This window comes from Clytia hemisphaerica, unplaced genomic scaffold (genome assembly GCF_902728285.1).
Source record: "Clytia hemisphaerica strain Z4C2 unplaced genomic scaffold, Clytia hemisphaerica genome assembly, whole genome shotgun sequence".
NCBI classification, from domain to species: Eukaryota; Metazoa; Cnidaria; class Hydrozoa; order Leptothecata; family Clytiidae; genus Clytia; species Clytia hemisphaerica.
Window position 1 is genome coordinate 844646 of NW_027104184.1, and position 19601 is coordinate 864246.

General features: G+C 35.3%; 1 protein-coding gene across 1 annotated transcript in view; it reads right to left on the reverse strand.

Annotated features, from left to right (window-relative positions):
- Positions 1 to 10855, reverse strand: part of LOC136814803 (bone morphogenetic protein 1 homolog) — a 30636-nt gene extending 19781 nt beyond the window's left edge. The window contains exon 1 of the mRNA XM_067071227.1: positions 10802 to 10855. The gene's annotated coding sequence lies outside the window, so the exon portion shown is untranslated. The remainder of the gene's footprint in view (positions 1 to 10801) is intronic.
- Positions 10856 to 19601: the final 8746 nt, after the last annotated feature.

Consider the following 19601-nt stretch of genomic DNA (forward strand, 5'->3'; position numbering starts at 1 on the left):
CAAGGCTTTGCGGACCCTAAAACACCATATTTCTTCGAAAAATGGTAAAAAATACCCGCAAAATAGTAAAAATAAGAGCATGTTAAGAACATTTTTAGGCTTGAATCTCAAAAAGTTAGAACATCAGAAGGCTTCAAAATTTTTGAATGTTCTTATTAAAAAAACGTGTACTGCGCAAGTATAAGTTGTCAAACTTTCCTTACTATTAGAAAGTAATAGTTTCTATATCTACAATTTCATTTTAATTTGCCACCGAACCCCTCCAAAATGAAAATATTACCGAGTTTATGTATGTGTGTTTTTCTTGGACGGAGACGGTAAGGTTCTAATTTAACTACATCCTGACCAGCTGAGGACGACGGTATTTCAGCACTTTTACCGTCCTCGATTTTACAGGTCAGAAATGTGGGTTATTCCAAATCGCTTCAGTCACTCTACCGTCCTCCAAAGTGCAAGTACATAAACTCGCTATTCAATGGAAGAAAGTTGAAGTGCTAAAGTAACTCTCACCCGAACTAAATTAAATTCTAAAAAATGTTAAAATACACTAAAATCTCAATATATTTCGACCATCATTGTAGAACTAATTTGCGTTCGTTCATGTGGGAGTTTGAGTTATAAGGACTCAAACTTTGAAAAATTCTACTCATTTGTAAATTTCCCAATAGACAAAACAAACTAAAGTTTCACCTTAAGACTCGAAGACTGACTTTTGCATCTTCGCCAGGGCCCTTAAATACCACAAAATCTCAAGCACCTTCAACAAAAAAAATCGACAAAAACTTGAAAAAATATTCATTATCACTATTATCATTATTGTCATCAACCGCAGTCGAGACATTTCGCGTTGAATGGAATTGCTGAAACGGGTCAATTCAGGTCATCGCGTTACAGAGCCGTAGGTTCCCGTGATAATCCTTTCGCAATTCAATTCAATTTTCCCCCAAAATATTACTCAGCTCTTTATTTACCCAGCTGGCACACAACATTGTTTCAACGTTCATCTAACGTTATATGGACGTTGTGAACGTTAGATAAACGTCGAAAAAACGTTGTGTTGCCAACTGGGTAAACAATTCTTCTTAGGAAGAGTCTTCAAAAAGCAAAAGAAAACCTACGCCGGCAGACACTCTTTTCAGTTTCGTTTTGCGGTTACCGTAGCTCTATACACATAAGATCTTTATCATTGGCATTCCGTAAGTTGGTCTAATGTCGAAATCCCCCTTCTAATTCCGACAATCTTCATCAGAGATAGGAATAATATGAAGGTTGGAATCATTGATAGAGAAGAGATTTTTTCCTCTCTGATTGCGAAGAAAAGAAAATTAGTTTCAATCAGAGATTCCGAACTTCCTATTATTCTCCCGCAAAGAAAGGTGTCGAAATTGGACTAACTTACGGCTCTCTATCAAATTTACCAGAGATGAACCAGCCACAAAAACGTCTACATAATGGTAATGTTATAAGTCAACTGGGAATTCTGGGGAGTTCTTTCGCGCTTCCATCGCATATTTTTTTAAACTGCAACCTCAAACTGAGCCCCTGTTCATCGGGCCCAGAACAAACGAACAAGCACAAAGATAAAACATAATGTCGACGTTTTTCTTCTACAAATGAGATTTAGTATGAACTCAATACACTTTTCTCGAGATGCATAAATTTATTGTTGTCCTCGTTTTCAAACAGATTTCATTGCTATAAAATTACATATTCACAATCATAATTGTGTTGTTTACACCTCATGAGACATTTTGAATTAAGTACTTTTGTTTAGAATTAATGTTTGCCTTTTGGGAATTTAAATTGGTTTATATGTATAATTTCATAGCAATGAAATCTGTTTGAAAACGAGGACAACAATAAATTATGCATCTCGAGAAAAGTGTATAGACCTTATCGGAGTTTTTGATTTCTCTAAAAAAGCGATGCATTGTGGGATTGTTTCGGGAGTATTACAGTAGAAATCTCTTAGGAATTCCTTGAGGGAGTTCTATTGTAATACTCCCGAAACAATCCCAGAATGCATCGCTTTTTCAGGAAAATAAAAAACTCCGACAAGATCTATTTACCTTTTTTGAGGGGAAAACATGTCACAGAGAATTAAGGAGACATTACAAATAAATCGTTCTCGCACTTCATAAAACTCAAGTAGGCTGTACCATGTAACGATAGATAGAAAATCACTTGCCAATAGTAAGTATCTAGATGGCACACAACGTTGTTTCAACGTTTATTTAATGTTCGTAACGTCCATAAAACCTTAGATAAACGTTGAAACAACGTTGTGGGCAAATAGTAAGAAGTAGTAGAAGGTTTTTCATTTACCGTCAAAACAACTTTTCGCAAAATTAATTGAAAAAGGATATCATATTTTCTAAGCGCAACCTCACAATATATCAGAGAGGTCTGATAGCACAAGATTCTCAAGTATCGAGGAAAGTTTGATGCACGAATGCCGAAAAAGCAGACACCCAATACACCTTTTCGATCGTAGCCGTCAATTGCCGCGCGGGCATTTTTTACCACCCTAAAACCGTCCCAGTCTTTTTTTCCGCACCTAAAGACAATAGAAAAAAGTAGTATAAAATACTCTCTGTAATTCGAATCTTTCTCTAATTCTAAGAAAATTCTTGGTCCCTTGAGGATCGAATTAGAGATAGTTAACTGTATTCTGATAGCAGGTCTTACAAAGAATGTCCAGTCCTGTATTGAACGTTAAAAACCGTCTAGACTCTCTGGAAAATACCACATATCAGTTTGCAAGACACTGACTCACCTCGATGTGTTTAGTGTTTAAACATTCATATAATGCTCGATCAACGTTGTTAATTGACCTTTTGGTAATACACAAGTTGCAAAATTAAAGTCTGAAGACAAATCGAGCTTTTACTCGAAATTTTTATGTGTTTGTTACATGACATCCATTTCTGATTGGTTCGAATTTATTGACACTAATAAAGTGATCAGCTGTAAGTTGTAAAGCAAGTAACATGGGAATAAAATCACGTGAACTTTTTCGAGTAATCACATGTTTTGACTGCACTAATATAGTTTTGCAACCCGTGTATTAAAAGGGCATCGTAAATCGAACCAAAACTAAAGAACATGGCCCTTCCCACGAACTCGAAAAAACATCCACTAAAAATACTTTTGAAAAATTTTCAAGACAAATAGATAACATTCAGAAAACGGACATAGAACATCCGAAACATAACATTTGAAAATATTATTTTCATAACAAATGAATTCGCGTACTCTCTTCGGGAATGTAAGCGAAACTAATTAAGGAAGGACAAAATAGCTTTTTAGAGATTAGAGATTTTCAATTTTTACGGCGAGTAATATTACACCCAATAAATTTTAACTGGAATATTTTTTATTTTGACTAGCCATCAAATTTCTTGGACAACACGGTTTGGATATATGGTTTACAAAACAAATTATCTAAAATTAACTTCGAAACATAAACCAAAATTTAGACAAGGGAGCAAGTAAATATACTTACTAAAAACAAAAGAACGACAATTTGATAACCTGATAACAGCTGGTCATAATTTTCCTACGAGCACTGTAAACCTCTGAAGGCTCTTGAAAATTAACCATCTGTGGAAAATAGTCTTCCCGCGGAAATTTCTTCAACGAGAATCTTGTTGTGCGCCGGAAAACAAAAACTAAGAAATTTTCCTGATACGGTGCCCTATTTTTTAACACAACACACAACACACACAACACACGCAACTTTAGTGTCATCCCCAGTCTTATTAGACGAGCGCGATCCTAGGCTTCTGCCCATCCTCTAGCGAAAAAAGTTTTTTTCTATATAGGAAGTATATCTAAAGAGGTCTGCGATTCAGACTAGCGCGGTCCTTACAAATTCGAAATTGCGATTTGAGATTGAGATTAACTCTTTGTAAAATGTTTACTGGCATCAAAGAAGCGCTAACCATGCGTATTTCGACAACCAACATGCATAATTAAGGTGTATCTTGACGCCAATCTCAAGAGAAACTCTTCGATTTCGGAAAACTTTGATTTCCCTTTTGGCAACTAAAACACTTAAAGCTATCGAAATAGGGTCAAAGCATATCGAAAAATAACATATGCGTAAGTGCGTATAAGAGCCGCGCTCTTGTGTAAAATGACTCTCAATGCCAGATTTGATTTATGATGTCAAACTCCAACTTTTAAAACAAGTTGTTTGGTTATGACCCTCAAAAATAGCAACAAAGTACTTATGAATTTTTATCAAAAACACTTGACGAAGTGTTTCCTTTAGATGCAAAGTATGTACCAAAAGAGAGATTCACAGTCGCTACAATCGTGTAACTTTGCTCTTTGACGGAACAAAAAGAAACATTCGTTGTAAAGATACTTTCGATTGAATGTTAACCTTCCTTAATCAGCGACTGGACGATAACTTTTATTCAGTTAGGATAAAACGAAACCTTTATGCCATACTGTGACTGTTCCAAAAAGATAATAACTACATTATTGGAAAGATAATTTTGAGTAGATGAAAAAATGGTTAAAAATGTGCACTGCATTATAGCACCAATGAGATATAATATTTACTTATATCTTTTTTCTTTCAGGAGCAATGTATAAAAACATATAAAAGAATGCCAATTGTTTGCCCACCATATCAGACATCGTGACGACCAATAACCAACATTGATATGAACAAGATGGAAACAAATCTTTATAAAAACGACAAACTCTCAAAGATGACGTCATAGAGTATGATCACATGATGAAAATGATAACAATAACATTTTTATAACTAAATGATGAAGTGTGAGTGATATTTTAGTACAAAAATAATGACAAATTCCAACTCCGCCTTTTTGTGAACTACTGTATGTATAATAATAACTAGCCTTCAAATTTGTGATTCTGTTTCATGAAATGTCAGAAATGAGAGTCATCAAGATTATACAAAAACATTGCAGCATTTTGAACACCCCCTTCTCACAGACCCACTGGGACCCCTTCCCACCGGAAAAATTATGGCCAAAATATCGTCCCCACTAAAAATAATCAAATAAACCAATCCTCATTGCAAAATATTATGCTATTTTTTCCATCCCCACTGAATTTTCTGACTTGAAAACAAAAGAATTGAAATCCCCAGTCATAAAAAATATGGGGAATATCAATCCCCGTCGAGTTTTAGTCCGTTAATTTTATCCCCACTGGCTGAAAAAATCTTACCGGGTCTGTGAGAAGGGGGTGTTTTTGAGGTGAATGCTTTTTTCTAGTTCACACTAAGGGTCAAATTAATTAAAAAAGTATTAAGCCTAAAATATTTCACTTTCACCCATTAATTTTAAAGCCCCGAAAGGGCTATATCAATAACTCCTGGATGGGAAATAAAGCCACTTATTTCCCATCTGAAACGCTAAATTAGAAGTAAAACTTCTTCTCCTCTTAATGCTCAACCTTTTCTTGAGAAAAATTGCTCATCCTCCTAGCCCTATGTTCGATGTAATTTGTTTTGTAATACATAGTAGTATACTACACCATGTTACAATCCTATAACTCTATAATACGTATAATGTTTGCGGAAATACCGTCCGATTCAGAACTGACGTGTATTGAAAAGGCCGACGAGTTTTTTCTGGTCTCGCTGTATCTCTTAGTTTTTCAACGGTTCTTGTGGCTGGTCAGAAGACAACATGAGAGCGATTGTATTCACTTCATTGTTAAATCAAATAGCTAAAAACTCTTTAAAAATACTAACACTATCCAAAATAACATCTCTCATAAAAACAAACATGCACCATTCTATTAACAAACATATCTATGATTGGATGACACTAGCTTCAAATATCTAAGCTTTCTATCCTATCCTCTAGGCTTATTATTAATCCATCACTAATCCAAAGAGACTGTTTCCTGTCTAGCCTGTGAAAGTTACGGTATGAAATGTGTCATAATGAATTGATTCTTATGGCCGTTATACACTTTTTTTATAAGAACAAACTATATAAGAACATAAGGCTTCGATGGCCAAATGTTAGGAACAAGTTAAGAACATTTTAACGCTTTGTGGTCTCAAGACACCCTTTTTCTTAGGAAAATAGCCGAAAATACTTACAAAATGGACAAAATAAGAACATGTTAGTTAAGAAAATTTTTAGGCTTAAAACTCAAAAAGCTAAGAACATCCGAAGGCTTGGATGCTCTTATAAAAAACGTGTAATTCTTGTTGCTTTTAATAAGAAATTGAATCGATTCTTATGGCCTTTATAACGTTAATTGGTCTACACGTTTTCTTTATAAGAACATCCAAAATTTTTCAAACCTTAGGATGTTCTTAACTTTTTGAGTTTTAAGCCTAGAAATATTCTTACCATCTTCTTAATTTCTCCATTTTTTGAGCATTTTTTCCATTCTCCTAAAAAATTGGTACCTTAGAGTCTGCAAAGCGTTAAAATGTTCTTAACTTGTTCTTAACATTTTGACCATCGAAGCCTTATGGTCTAAATAGTTTGTTCTTATAAAAAAACGTGTACACTCATTTTGTTTTGTAAGCATAACGTTTATAAGCATACTGAAGCTCAAATTTCCAGAAAAATTAAGCATATGCTAAGCATACCTTGAGGCTCAGCCAAAGAAAATTATATACTAGAACAAACATGTATAATGCATAATAAAACTGGTAGTACTGTATTATACAGAATCCAAATTAATCCCTATATACTATATAATATCAAAAAGCACCAAATCAAGAGAGAAAGTGTAGCAGTCTGTTTTTGAAACATGAACACAACACTATAAACATTCGAAATCATATGGTAAACATTCGAAAACAATAAAATGTCTTCATTTCTCTCAAGATTAAAGATAGGGGAAAATGCGCGAAAATTTTTACCCCCCCCCCTTCATAATTTTTTTACCAAGCATAGGGTTAAGCATAGTCGAGGCTCAAAATTGAGCTTTACTTAAGCATAGTGAGCTTCAGCCGAAATTTACCGTATGCTTATAAAACAAAATGAGTGTATTACATTTCTTCTTTTCGAATAATTCTAACATTCCGTTTAAATTCAAAAGAAAACTGATTTGCACAGTTTACTAAAAATTAATTTTTGCACTTTTCTATAATTCGAATCATCCGAACCATTACTCTGTTATTCGAACAAACGAAAATTTCCCAGGCGAGTTCGATTTAATGGGAGTCCATTAAGCTTTCAAAAACAAAAGGATCCAATGCCTGCTTTCTAAAATTTGAACCTTTCTGTAATTCGAACAATTTGCATTTCCAATTGGACTCTTCAACTTAGCGAAAATAACCTGTACATCAATTGCAATCTAATCACATGTTGTCCAAAAAAACAGACATTGCCAAAAAAACAGACATTGCAAACAGGCCACACCAAGGAGAACAAACTCTCATGGAATGCCTCGATTGGTTTAATGCAATTCAATCTGATTTCAGCTTACCCAAAATGGATCGGAATATGAATCAACACACGAATTTCCTATTAGCAGATTCATGTAAAAATAGTCACGAAAAAACGTCGAATTGAAGCTATGATTGGCTGAAAATTTCACACATGAGCAGAGTATGAGGTTATCTTTGCATGTCTCAGCCAATCAGAACTGTACTCGACGTTTTTTTGCGTGACTTTTTACATGAATCTGCTAATAGAAAATTTGTGTATTCAATGATGTACAAAATACATCAAGTTTTACCCAAAACGGAAATTACATGCAGAAACAAATTTGTGGTCACCCAGAAATGACGTTAAGAAAAAGTACATCAAATTATGGTAAGGCTAGCACCATTATATTTCAATTAATTTGTTGCAAACCAAATGAAAGGGAACATTAAAAATAACTGAGGAGCTGATCAAACGCTTCAATGGAAGTCTCCAACGAGTAATTATCGGCCAATCATATTGTGGTATTTCAAATGATGATGACGTCACTAGTGCATTGTGGTAATAAACAAAATCCATAATGGCGTACTTGGTGTTTTCCTGTGAAGGGGGCGGATGCAGAAGGGCTGCAAGATTTATAAGGAAGAGTCTTTTTTCTATATTGCTTATTAAGAAATGCTTGAATGGGCTCTTCCAGAAAATGTTCGTACATGGGGGTGGATGATATAGTGTCCAGGAGCAGTGAAAAATCTAAAATATTTGCCTTGTCCGGGAGATAAACTTGCTCTGTTTGGGGGTGATTTTGCTATATTGGAGGGTAATTTTGAGTGTCCGGGAGAGCAACTGATGCTTGTCTGCAGGGTTAGATCTGCTGTCCGGGGGTCGAAAGTCACAATGTCCGGGAGGGGGTAAATTTCCAAAAAATATTACATTCTCCACACCCAATATTCAGTTTTTTTCTGGAACAGCCCAATACGTGGAATCTTAGGCCTAATTTTGGCCAAATCCAAAGCACTAATCAATCTGAGCTCAGCTTCGACTTTAAAAATCTGAATCTAAGACCTTTTTAAATACCTATTCTTACATAATACAAGAGAGTATATTAAGAACATTCAAGGCTTAAAATCAGGACAAATAAGAACAGTGAAGACTCCGCCAAAATGGTTCTTATATAAAAAGTGTACAGTTCAATTATATGATTAGCAACATTTTAATAAGCATGTTACATTGAAACTGATTGAAGTTGCAAGAAAATATTTGATGAACTATTGCTTGTTAATTAAAGTAATTGCAATTTTCCCATAACAAGGTCCAATATACATGATATTGTTAGGAAATGCATGTAATCTAACATTGCATGGGTGTTTAAACATAGTATAAGAAAGCCGCGGCTGGAATATGTACCACATTGTCTTCTCAGTTAATTGCTGTTTTATCTCTGTCTCCGAGCTTTATAAGAACATCAAGATGCTCAGTTTATTATTGGTAGATAGTTTTTGAAATTGTTCTCTTATTTTCCTTCACAAAAAGCTTTTTTATTGCTAGATATCTTTGAATCTGTACCTAATAGAACACTTGAACTAATTTGGACATATTTTAGGGGTTTTTTATGGAAAAAATAGTTTTTCGCCAAAATTGAAATTATAAGAACTATATTCAAGATGACAACTTTCTTGTCAGTTTGAATGATAAATTTTGAAGGTGCTGGCTTGAAACTTTCACAGTATTATCTAGATGTACTTTTTCATTGATTTCTAAAAAGATTTCACTAAAATATTGCGAAGGCATTCGAGGCACTTTGTTTATTTTTGAGTTCTTTCAGTCCAGCCATTTTGTGCTTGTTTAAATTTCTTATTGTTGATCTTTCCTTTACAATGATTTTATAATGCAAGTGTATTATCAAGGGTATATGATTAATGTCTAAAACACACTGAGAAGTAAGTATTAACGACAAACCAATAAAATTTATCATTGAAGATGCTACATTACTGATCTCTTGATCAAAAAATAGTCATCAAATACGACAGAGATAGAACAACAGAAGTTCAGATGTTATCATTCCAGCCGCGGCTTTCTTATACTATGGTTTAAATAACTCTATGGTAAGACTTGATATAGTAACTGAACCTTGGTTACTACTAGAGCTAAATATAGCTATTTGCTGGTTCTTACACATAACCCAGCTGGCACACAACGTTGATTCAACGTTCATCTAACGTTATATGGACGTTGTGGATATTAGATTAACGTTGAAACAACGTTGTGTGCCAGCTGGGAAGGCTTCAAGTCCAAAAATCTAGAAGCATGACATACAAAAACATTCTAAGGCTCTAACGAAATCCTAAAAAAAGCTTTAAACCACAAAAGTTAAAAACACTGAAAATATTTCAGTACTACAGCAAAAAGAGCTGCAGAGTTGTGTCACTGGACATTTCCGTTTTTTATCTCCATGACTCATAGGTAGGGTCGCAAAAACACTAAAAAAAGAACGAATTGGTACCTCGTAAGTAGCGAGCACCTCACTAAAAAGCGGGATTTTTCATCTCGTTTCTTAGTGAGTTCCACTTTGACGATTTTCGAAAAATAGAAGCCTTTCAAGTGTTTTGACGCAAATTCGATTATTTTGCTACTGCAAGAGCTTCGAAAATTAAAAGTGACGTCAAAAAATCGAATGTTTAGAGCCCGAAAACCCAGGCTCATGACATTCGAAAAAGTCGCAAAGTGGAATAGACGTTAATTGCGTAAAAAAACGCGGGTGACGTCTAGTATAGGCTACCTCGTAAGGTGTTTCAAAAGAGACTGCAATGGTAGTTCAACATTAGTACAGCAACCATACGCTCCCTTATTGGATAAAAATCTCATTCCCCTTTAAAACCAAATGAGATAGCGTCAACTTTATTTGTTGTTCATAACAAGGGGCCTCAATTGTCCAATCCCGGAACTGTATATCACCCTATCAAGCATTGTTCTGTTAGAGATGCCCTAGTTGAAATTGATCATCAGAAACATTAAAGATTTTTTCCTCCTCCTTTTGGCAATCAACTTTCAACAAAAATTTGAATGTTCTGACCTCCACTTGACTTATTTACACCGCAAGATATTTTGTTTTGACTTCAAAAAAAATAACGTTTAGATATTGTTTGTTATTTATTGCGTGCTCGCGCGTGCCATATAATATTAAAAAACAACAAGATAAACGAAAACAACTTTATTTTACATCCCTAAAATTCCTTAAATCTTTAGGTCTAGTATCGTTGTGACTTCGACGCAATCACGTTATAAACAATCTACAAGTTGTAGACATCTAGTCCGAGGGAGAGGTCAGCTCTCTACCCTAGTTCCGCTGATGAAGCAATGATAAAGTCATGATAAATAAGTGAAGAATTCAAGAAAAGGTAATAAATAACGAAAATTCATACCTGACAAACTGAAAACAAAATGACTTGTGCTCAGCGAGTTTGATTCTTGAAAATGAGATGAAGACAGAATTGAAAAGAGACATTTATACAATCATGTACTACACATATGATTAATTATGATGATGGGTGATTACTAAAGACTTCTAGCATTTAGCAAGCTTTCATTTTTTATAAGAACAAATTCAAATCATTTTTGTAAAAAGAAACAATCCTTTATAAACAAAATATATCAACTCTCTACTCTCGGGTACCTAATTAGCCCCCCCCCCCCGCTGATAAATTTTTCGAAAACTTTCCACCCAGGACAGTCTTATTCCAACCCCAACCCCACTTATTAAGTTTTGGGAAAATGCTTTTCAAAGTTCCCTCTATTGCCCTAATTCGGCTGTACTAGCCTCCTTTTCAAAAATTTTGCACCTAGAACATTTTTATTCCAACCCTCCCCCCGCTTATTAGGTGTTGAGACTTTTTCCAAACCCCTCCCCTGCTTATTCCAACCGCTATCAGACCCGAGAGTAGGCAGTACCAAAAAGCAGCACTGTAAAGTTACTACACCTTTAGCATCAAAAGTCCCAAAAGAGTCCATTGATAAATCAATTTTAGGTGAGAGGTACTAGCTGCATTTAGAATCCCAAAAAGTTATTCCTTAAAGCATGTATACACGAATTGCAAGAATTCTAATGAAAAAAAAACACAGTATTTTCTGCAAAATACATCAAAGATGATGTTAGTTTAATTACACATGAAAACCTAATGATAATTGCTAAGGGTCATCAACCAAAACCCTTTTTAATGTCGGTAATTCGGTGTTTAAAGAAAAAGTGACGATATTTCGATATAAAAATGCCAGACAGTGACAAAGTTTTTACGATTTTTCCTGATTGTTTTAGCGCTTGCGACCCCCGTGCGTAGATTTTAGAGGGCCTTTTTTAGGGCCGCACTTTATACGGTCTATATTTTACCTTTTTTAAAAGGTTTCAGCAAACGCTGTTCCTTGTGTTCTTACAGAAGCATGAACGTTCGTTGCAAGATAGTCCTTAGCAAGGAATAATTATAATAATTATCGGCGGATAGAGACTAATAATGCTTAGAAGGCGATAATCTCTTTTTCTTCATCCATCAAATTCGAAAAATGAGAAACACCGCAAAAATACGTCAATGCGGCGAATGGCGCAAAATTAAAGCAAATTTGCGATAATTGTTAAAAAACATCACTAAAACAATAGTAATGATCTCCGAATCCAAAACCACCCGAAGCTGAAGCCTCCTTTTCAACGCAACCATTTGCACTATTCATAATTGTCCAGTACCAAATACTGGTGTAATTTCGAATGAAAAGCTACTCAAAGCCAGATTTTCGGACAGAACAGCAGACGCATAGAAAGATAAAGGAGGAGAATTTTTCAAAAATACATGACTTGAATTTGATAGTTTAATCGCAACACTAAGTAGGAACATCCAAATTTTTTTGAAGCCGTCGGATATTCTCAACTTTTCGAGTTTCAAGCCTAAAGATATTCTGTTCTTATTGTCATCATTTTGAGAGTATTTTGGTGCAGTTTCCTAAGAAAACAAATATTTTTGAGTCCGCAAATACTTGAATATTCTAAGCTTGTTCTTAATATTCTGGCCATCGAACCCTATTGTTCTTATAAACAAAACGTTTCTTTTTGTCCGTTTTACCACCCTAAACTGTCCCAGTCTTTTTTTCTATTGTCTGCGATAAAAAGACTGGGACGGTTTTAGGGTGGTAAAAAATGCCCGCGCGGCAATTGGCAGCTCCGGTCGAAAAGGTGTATTTAGCCCAACATACAAGAAAACAACAAACAAATAAACCGCTCAACCAAACAGCTTATTTCGATATTGGAAGCGTGTAATTAACCGAACGTGCATCCATGGTCGATAAAAATAGAGATTATTAATTTGAAAAGGACGCTAATAGAATATCTACCAATTACTTTTGTTTCTACAGAGAAGAATTGGAAAGAGTGTTTCTAAAAATGGTAAAAATCACTTTTCAATGGACTATTCTTGTAAATTTCCTGGAAAATTTAGATTTTTGAAAACCAGATGAATGAAGTCGTAAAACATACAGACGTTTTCAGTTACATATAGTTTTATGTTTAATAGACGTCACTACTTTAGATCCATTTAAAGTATTAGTTTTACCCAATGAGGTATGCTAGAATCTTTAACCTTTCTCAGGCAAGAAAAAGTGAAGCCTTAAAATATGCGCCGTATTTTTGACGACGGATTGAATCTAGCGATTCCTTTGTTTACGAGTGATATCTTTTTCTAAATTTAGGTGTAAATTTTAGTTTCAACCTGTCATTTGTGTAAAAACCAGGCGGACTGCGCTCGGCCGGTAGGCTTCAAATCCTATCAAGGTGATTCAATTCTAGCCCTTCGGGCTTATACTTCCTTGGTTTTACCAACTTCTTGATTGAGCCAAAAACCTTCGCTAATTAATAATAACTTTCTTCCAAAGTTTAATAATTGCTTTTCTGTTGACAGGAATAAGTGATTTACAAATAGATGAAAGTTGTTATCTTTCTTTGCGGTTTAGTATCCCAATAATTACCATTTTCCGATTTGCAAGGCTTAATTACGCTTTGTCGGCGCCGGTGCTCTTATATACCGTTCAAAATCTGAAAAACATATCAATTTAAAAGAAATCAAAGAGCTTACAACAGCTGCAGAAGTTGTAAGAGAAACCCGCCAAAATTAAAAACTGCTTAACGGAATCATCAGGGAAAAAACTGACTGACTTATCATATGCGGATATAGACAGACTTCAAAGCTTCTGAAAAGAGTGACCTTTGTTTCATAAATCTTCAAAATTAACTAATCTTGAAGTGATGTTGCAAAAAGAACCCGTTCATTTTTGGCGTTTTTGTATGAAAACGTAGGAATTGAAGCTAGCAAGTGGAATTTTAGCCGAATAAATGACAGTAAAGCAGCTTGGAAACGAACACAGCAACGATTCATGATTGTAACATATTATCTAAATATAGTACAATCATTTCATGAGCTTGACTTATGTCCATTCACGAGACTTTCGTCAGTAAAAACGAAAAGTTGTACACGTTGCTCTGGCTCTGGTACAAGGTTAAGAAAAGGCTGTAAAGTTCGTGAAATTTGTATGACTCGACACATAACCTTCAACATTTTCAAACGCAACAACGAATATATGGTCCAAGAGTGATGCACCCCCTTCTCACAGACCCACTGGTACCCTTCCCCAATGGAAAATTAAGCAAAAATATCATCAATTATCCTCCAATTTTTTTCCCCACTGATATTAATCAAATAAACCAATCCTCGCTGCAAAATATTATGCTATCTTCCCATCCCCACTGAATTTTCTGACTTGAAAATAAAAGAATTAAAGTCCCCTGCAATAGAAAATAGAGACTCAAAGAAGCCTGAAAGAAACACAGCAACAAATCATGACTGTAGCACATAGTATCCAAATAAAGTAAAAATCATTTCATCCCAAAGTTGATGTCATGTCCGTTGACAGTGACAAAAACAACCCTCAATCAAAGAGCATTATGCAAAGGTGCAAAACATATTAACATGTTAAATGGATTAAAAACAGGGCAAAAATATCAAAATAAGTAATAAACTTTCTATAAGAAGACGTTGTATGATATTACTATTGTTTTGTCAATCACCCAGTGAGCGGGCGGTGTTGTCAATACAGTCAACTCTCTCTAATTCGAATCTCTACCTTTCTGTAATTCGAACTAAAATATTGTTCCCCTGCTAGGCAGCTGGAAAGTGGCTTAAATTACTCTCTGCTATTCGAATCTTTCTCTAATTTGAATAAAAGTCACTCAGTGGGTATCAAATTTTCCAGCGTTCCTGTCAATTCCAACGGGCTTTTCGAAATATGGTCGATTTTTATTGACATCCTTCATAGTCAAGCTTGCCTAGGATGACATAATAGATATAATTTTTCACTGGGTCTAAGTCATAAAATATATTCAAGCAGCTTCACGAGGATTTCTCATAATAAAATGTAATAAATAGAAATAGAAACGAAAATAACATTTTTAATGCGATGAACTAAGTCTCGTGCTTGTTATGTAAGATTGATTGATTCATAATGAAAAAAAAATCATATCTTAAGACCCTGAAAGAATACTTCTTTTTTAGCCGAAAATAAGTCCCATATAGTCTCATCTACAATTTTGAGGGCTAACACCAACGGGGGAGGGGACAGGGGGTCGTTCCCCTCACTTTTTTTTTCAAATTAAAAGTTATTTCTAAAATCACCAGATGTAAATCAGAAGACCTTTCAGATTACATTGAATTTTTACACATCCTATGCACCGGAGTAACTTTGTCATGGTTATCGATCCGGGGGGCATTGACCTTGACGGCCGACGGGGACGTGCCGCTGGAGTTCGAAAAGTTGACCCTGTCAGAACGAAAAATTTTAAATGTTTCGAATTTCCATCCTAACAAGTGGCAAAAATGACTAAAAGTAGAGGGAAAAGTGAAAAAAAAATTCTTAATTTCTTAAACTTTTTAAAGATTGTCCAAATAACCAAAAGTGGACCCTGTCAGATACACATCTTGAAAATTAGTAGATTTGGGACCCTATCAGATATCTTCACTCAGAGCCTAAAAAAGGGACCCTGACCAGCGGCACGTCCCATACCCAATTCCGCCTAAGTGCTCCCCCTTATATAAATAAGTCACTGAAAACTGAGACACGCTGTGTACAAATACTATACTTTATGTAAAAATCTATTGCATCTCAGAAACTTCACCAAAAACAGAAACTTCTGAAGTTTAGCAAACTCAGATGTCAATCATATGACAAGCATTTTGAAACACGCAAAGCTGATTGTAATATTGGAAACAGTTGACAGCAAGTCAGAAAGAAAAGCTTTCGTGACGTCTATTTTATCAAAAGGTATATTAAAATTCCAGAAAGCATTACATATCAAAAGTGCATAAACAAAAATGACACATAAAAACAAATTTCATGGGTCAAATTGAAGTCAAATCAAACTCAAGGTGAAATAACTTTCAAAACTCTTAGATTTCCCTACTGACTATTGGTGGGTAGAATAATATTTGCGCAAATTGGAAAGGCAAATTTAGAGGATTTTGATTTTGATTTTGATTTTGGTGCCCCCTATTAAAGGTAAATATCTTTGAAAAAATTACGCAAGCGAATTAAATTGCCAATTCTAAGGTGTAAAAGGGGCGCCGAATTTAGTAATTTTCACGCCCTTTGTATTTGGGTCCCCCCCCCCCAAAAAAAAGAAAAAAATCCGCAGCTGGAACGCGGAGAATGGATGATCTGTTATAACAATAGTAAGTTTATGCATTTGCACTTTTGAGGACAGTAAAGTGACTGAAGCGATTTGGAATAACCTGCAGTTTTGACCCGCAAAATCAGGGATCTCAGTCAGTCAGGATGTAGACAAATTAGAACCTTACCGTCTCCGTTGCAGAAAAACACACATACATAAACTTGGTAATGCTAAGAGGAGGGCAATGACAACAAATAAATAAAATAGGTGTTTAGATGGAAAGAAGAGTAAATGTGTAATAAAATAAACTGCTCAAACGAGTTGATAAATTGCCCGATGAAACCCAATCCCTGTTGAATTTCCATTTCAGTTGATAGTCTTACAACCGTATGACCTTGAAGATATTTTTTTCATGATATCAAAGGAAGGCGCGCCTCTATGCTGATAAAGCAGAATGAATAAAAGAATTTCTCAAAACTTGTACCCGTTCAGAAATGAAAATGGAGAAATTGTTCTTTCTTTTGTTGAAAAATGCTGTGTAAGCAAATGTTAGGAGAAACGTTAAATTATGACCTTTAAATATTTTTTTCTAGTCTAGTGAGACAGCCCCGGCGGGTTGGACTGGAGTCGTTTATAATGCGTGCTATACAGTAGTATAGGCGTTATATGATAATACGATTATTGTTACGGGATTTACTCTTAGGTGCCAAATAAACGGGGGGGGGGGGGGTTCGAATAAAACGGGGGGGGTTGGAAAATTTTTGAAATTTCAATAAATGGGGGGACCTAATTGCCGGGGGGGTTGGAAATTGTACTTATGAAAACCCAAAGATAAGGTAAATATAGGCTAAAATCAGGCTTTTTGGAGCAAAATAAGGGGATTTCTTTTAGCCAACTGAAAATATTCTTTAAAATTAATAAACGGGGGGGGGGGGGTCCTAATAAGGTCCGGGGGGTTGGAAAATCTTCGAAAAATTAACAAGCGGGGGGGACCGTTTATTTGGCACCTAAGAGTAGTTTGTATAAACTAAATTTGTTCCCTCCATTACTTTTTGCTTTATTTCTACTATGTCTGAATTAGTCGTCTAGCTTGCTAGACTGCAGCGGGTAGATAAGCCATTTATAAAAGTAGCGCCGGTCGATAATCGTACTGACAGCATTTTGAAAGAAATTGCATCTAAATTTATCATCTGATTATTGAAGGATTATTTCGTTTAAGTTTTCAACTAACGGAAACTAAATCTCCACCTACATTTCAGTAGAGGCGGATCAGAGATTATAACGTAAGTCTGGGTAGAGGAACAAAGTTCAGCCGTATATGGTCGTTTTGTATAAGATTCCCATTTCCGCACTAAGAATCTTGTCACTCTTTCGGAAACTTTCTGCTATTTTTCCCGGGATAACCGGCACGGGATTGTAAAGGGTTTGTTTCTAAAGGTACGGAGAATCTTGTGTTTACTGACGAAACTGCCTAACTTTTCGAAGCTTTTTTTTTCAACTTCCCGAAGTCCTGGTCTTTTTCCGCTAGTAAAGTGGCAAAGGAATCTTAGCGCGACAATGGTAAACTTATACAAAATGACGTTATTTGATTTAATAATGAATGAAGAATATAGAGATAGAAGTCTGTGGTAAAACTCTTAAGAAATCCTGCTAATCCATCTCAAATTAGCCTCATTTTAAACATTTTTCTACAATATCCTGGATAGAGCTGTTTGTCCACCCCTCCCCCAATATCAATGTTGATGATGAGTCTTGTGAACGTGCAAAAATTCAACTCCAACATTGATTTTGGGGGGAGAGGGGACTTGCCGGTCAGGGTCAGGGTCAGGGTCAGGGTCATCGGACACCAGTTTTGATCACGATTATACTCAGGGTTTATTCTAACAGTCCTCCCCGGCTTTTAAAAGATTTTAAAAGATTTTCCGCCCGGGGTTCTTATTCTGGCTCAGGGTTGTCGAGTACACGAGAGTACGTGTTTAACGATTGGTCCATAGGCCAAGGAGTTATCGTTTAGTGTTTCTTACCTTGTCACCTAACCTGGAAGGACATATTTATAAGAACAAACTGTATAAAAACATAAGGCTTCGAAAGCCAAAATATTAAGAACAAGTTAAGAACATTTTAAGTTTTCACTGACTCTAAAAAATTCAACCTCTTAAACAAGGTGAAAAAAAATTTGGAAATGTGATTTTTTGGTGTTTTTCAGCCTTTTTGAGTGATTTTAGGCCAAAAAAAGAGTATTTTAGAAAAACAATTAGATTTGCAATTTTTCTTTAAAGGAAATTGCACAAAAATACTCACAAAATCGTTGAAATAAGAATATTTTAGGTACGTTTTTAGGCGTTAAAGCCTAAAAAGTTAAGCACACCCAAAGACTTTTGACGTTCTTTAAAAAAACGTGTATTTTGGCGTCCTGTAATCAAACACAAATTTAAAAAAAGTAAATTAAAAGAAAATGTATCAGAAAGCCAAAAAATGATTTAAACCATCCTAATGCTAATAGAAACTTCTTGTTTTTGAGACAAAATAACTTCAAAATGTTGGCGATCAGTCTTGGAAATCCTGATTTCTCCCTCGATCGATTCTCCTTGATTCATTGCGACTGTGAAATAGCAAAACCAGAGACAACAAAAACTATGTACGAGTTACTCAAGTCACTAAATTCACAAACATTTTATCACAATTATTTCAGTAAAGTAAATCAGAGTAAATTCATCATGAACTACATCAATATCCCAGTTTGACCTCTTAATGGTAAAAGAAAATTGACTGACAATACCTGCTATGTTTTAATTGCATGTTGTGAGCAAAGTTGAAAGTATAACAAGCGACTGAGGCAGATAAACAATTTTTCTACTAACTTCCTGAGAAAATTCTTTGAAGGCAACAAGGAAGTAAGCTCATCCATGGTACACGTTCTTTTTTAAAAGAGAATCCAATAGTTTTTTATTCACCTTTAAGTGTTCTGTTTGAGAACACCTGCAAATTCTTAACAAATTGAATTGATAACCCTGATTTTCTATAGCCGGTGAATGAAATAACTTAACTGGGGGGGGGGTTTCAGGGGGTACCCGATTCCGCAATTCCGCCAATTTTTTCTCCAATTTCCGTCAAACCGTCTTAAATTGAACCAATATTCCGTCACCGAAAATTCCTTTGAAATTCAATATTTTTGTCGAAAATTCCGGAAATTTTGAATATCTTTTACCAATTCCGAAATTCCGCAAAGTTTTTTGCTAAATTCCGTTTTTCCGCACTAAAATTGTCTAATTTTCCGTCTCCGTCAGAGAACCCAATTTCCGTAATTCCGTCTAAATTTTCGCCAAATTCCGCCACTCCGTCCGAAAAAAGGGCCGATTCCGCTCCTCCGCCAACCATGAAACCCCCCCCTTAACTGGTAAATCTTAAATTTGTTCATGTTTTGGGCCGGTTATGGTGTACTCAAAACCCATTCTCAATTCCTTCAATTTCTTCTGTTCATCCTCTAATGAAAAAGTCGCTACATGAGAAAGTATATCTATACTGTA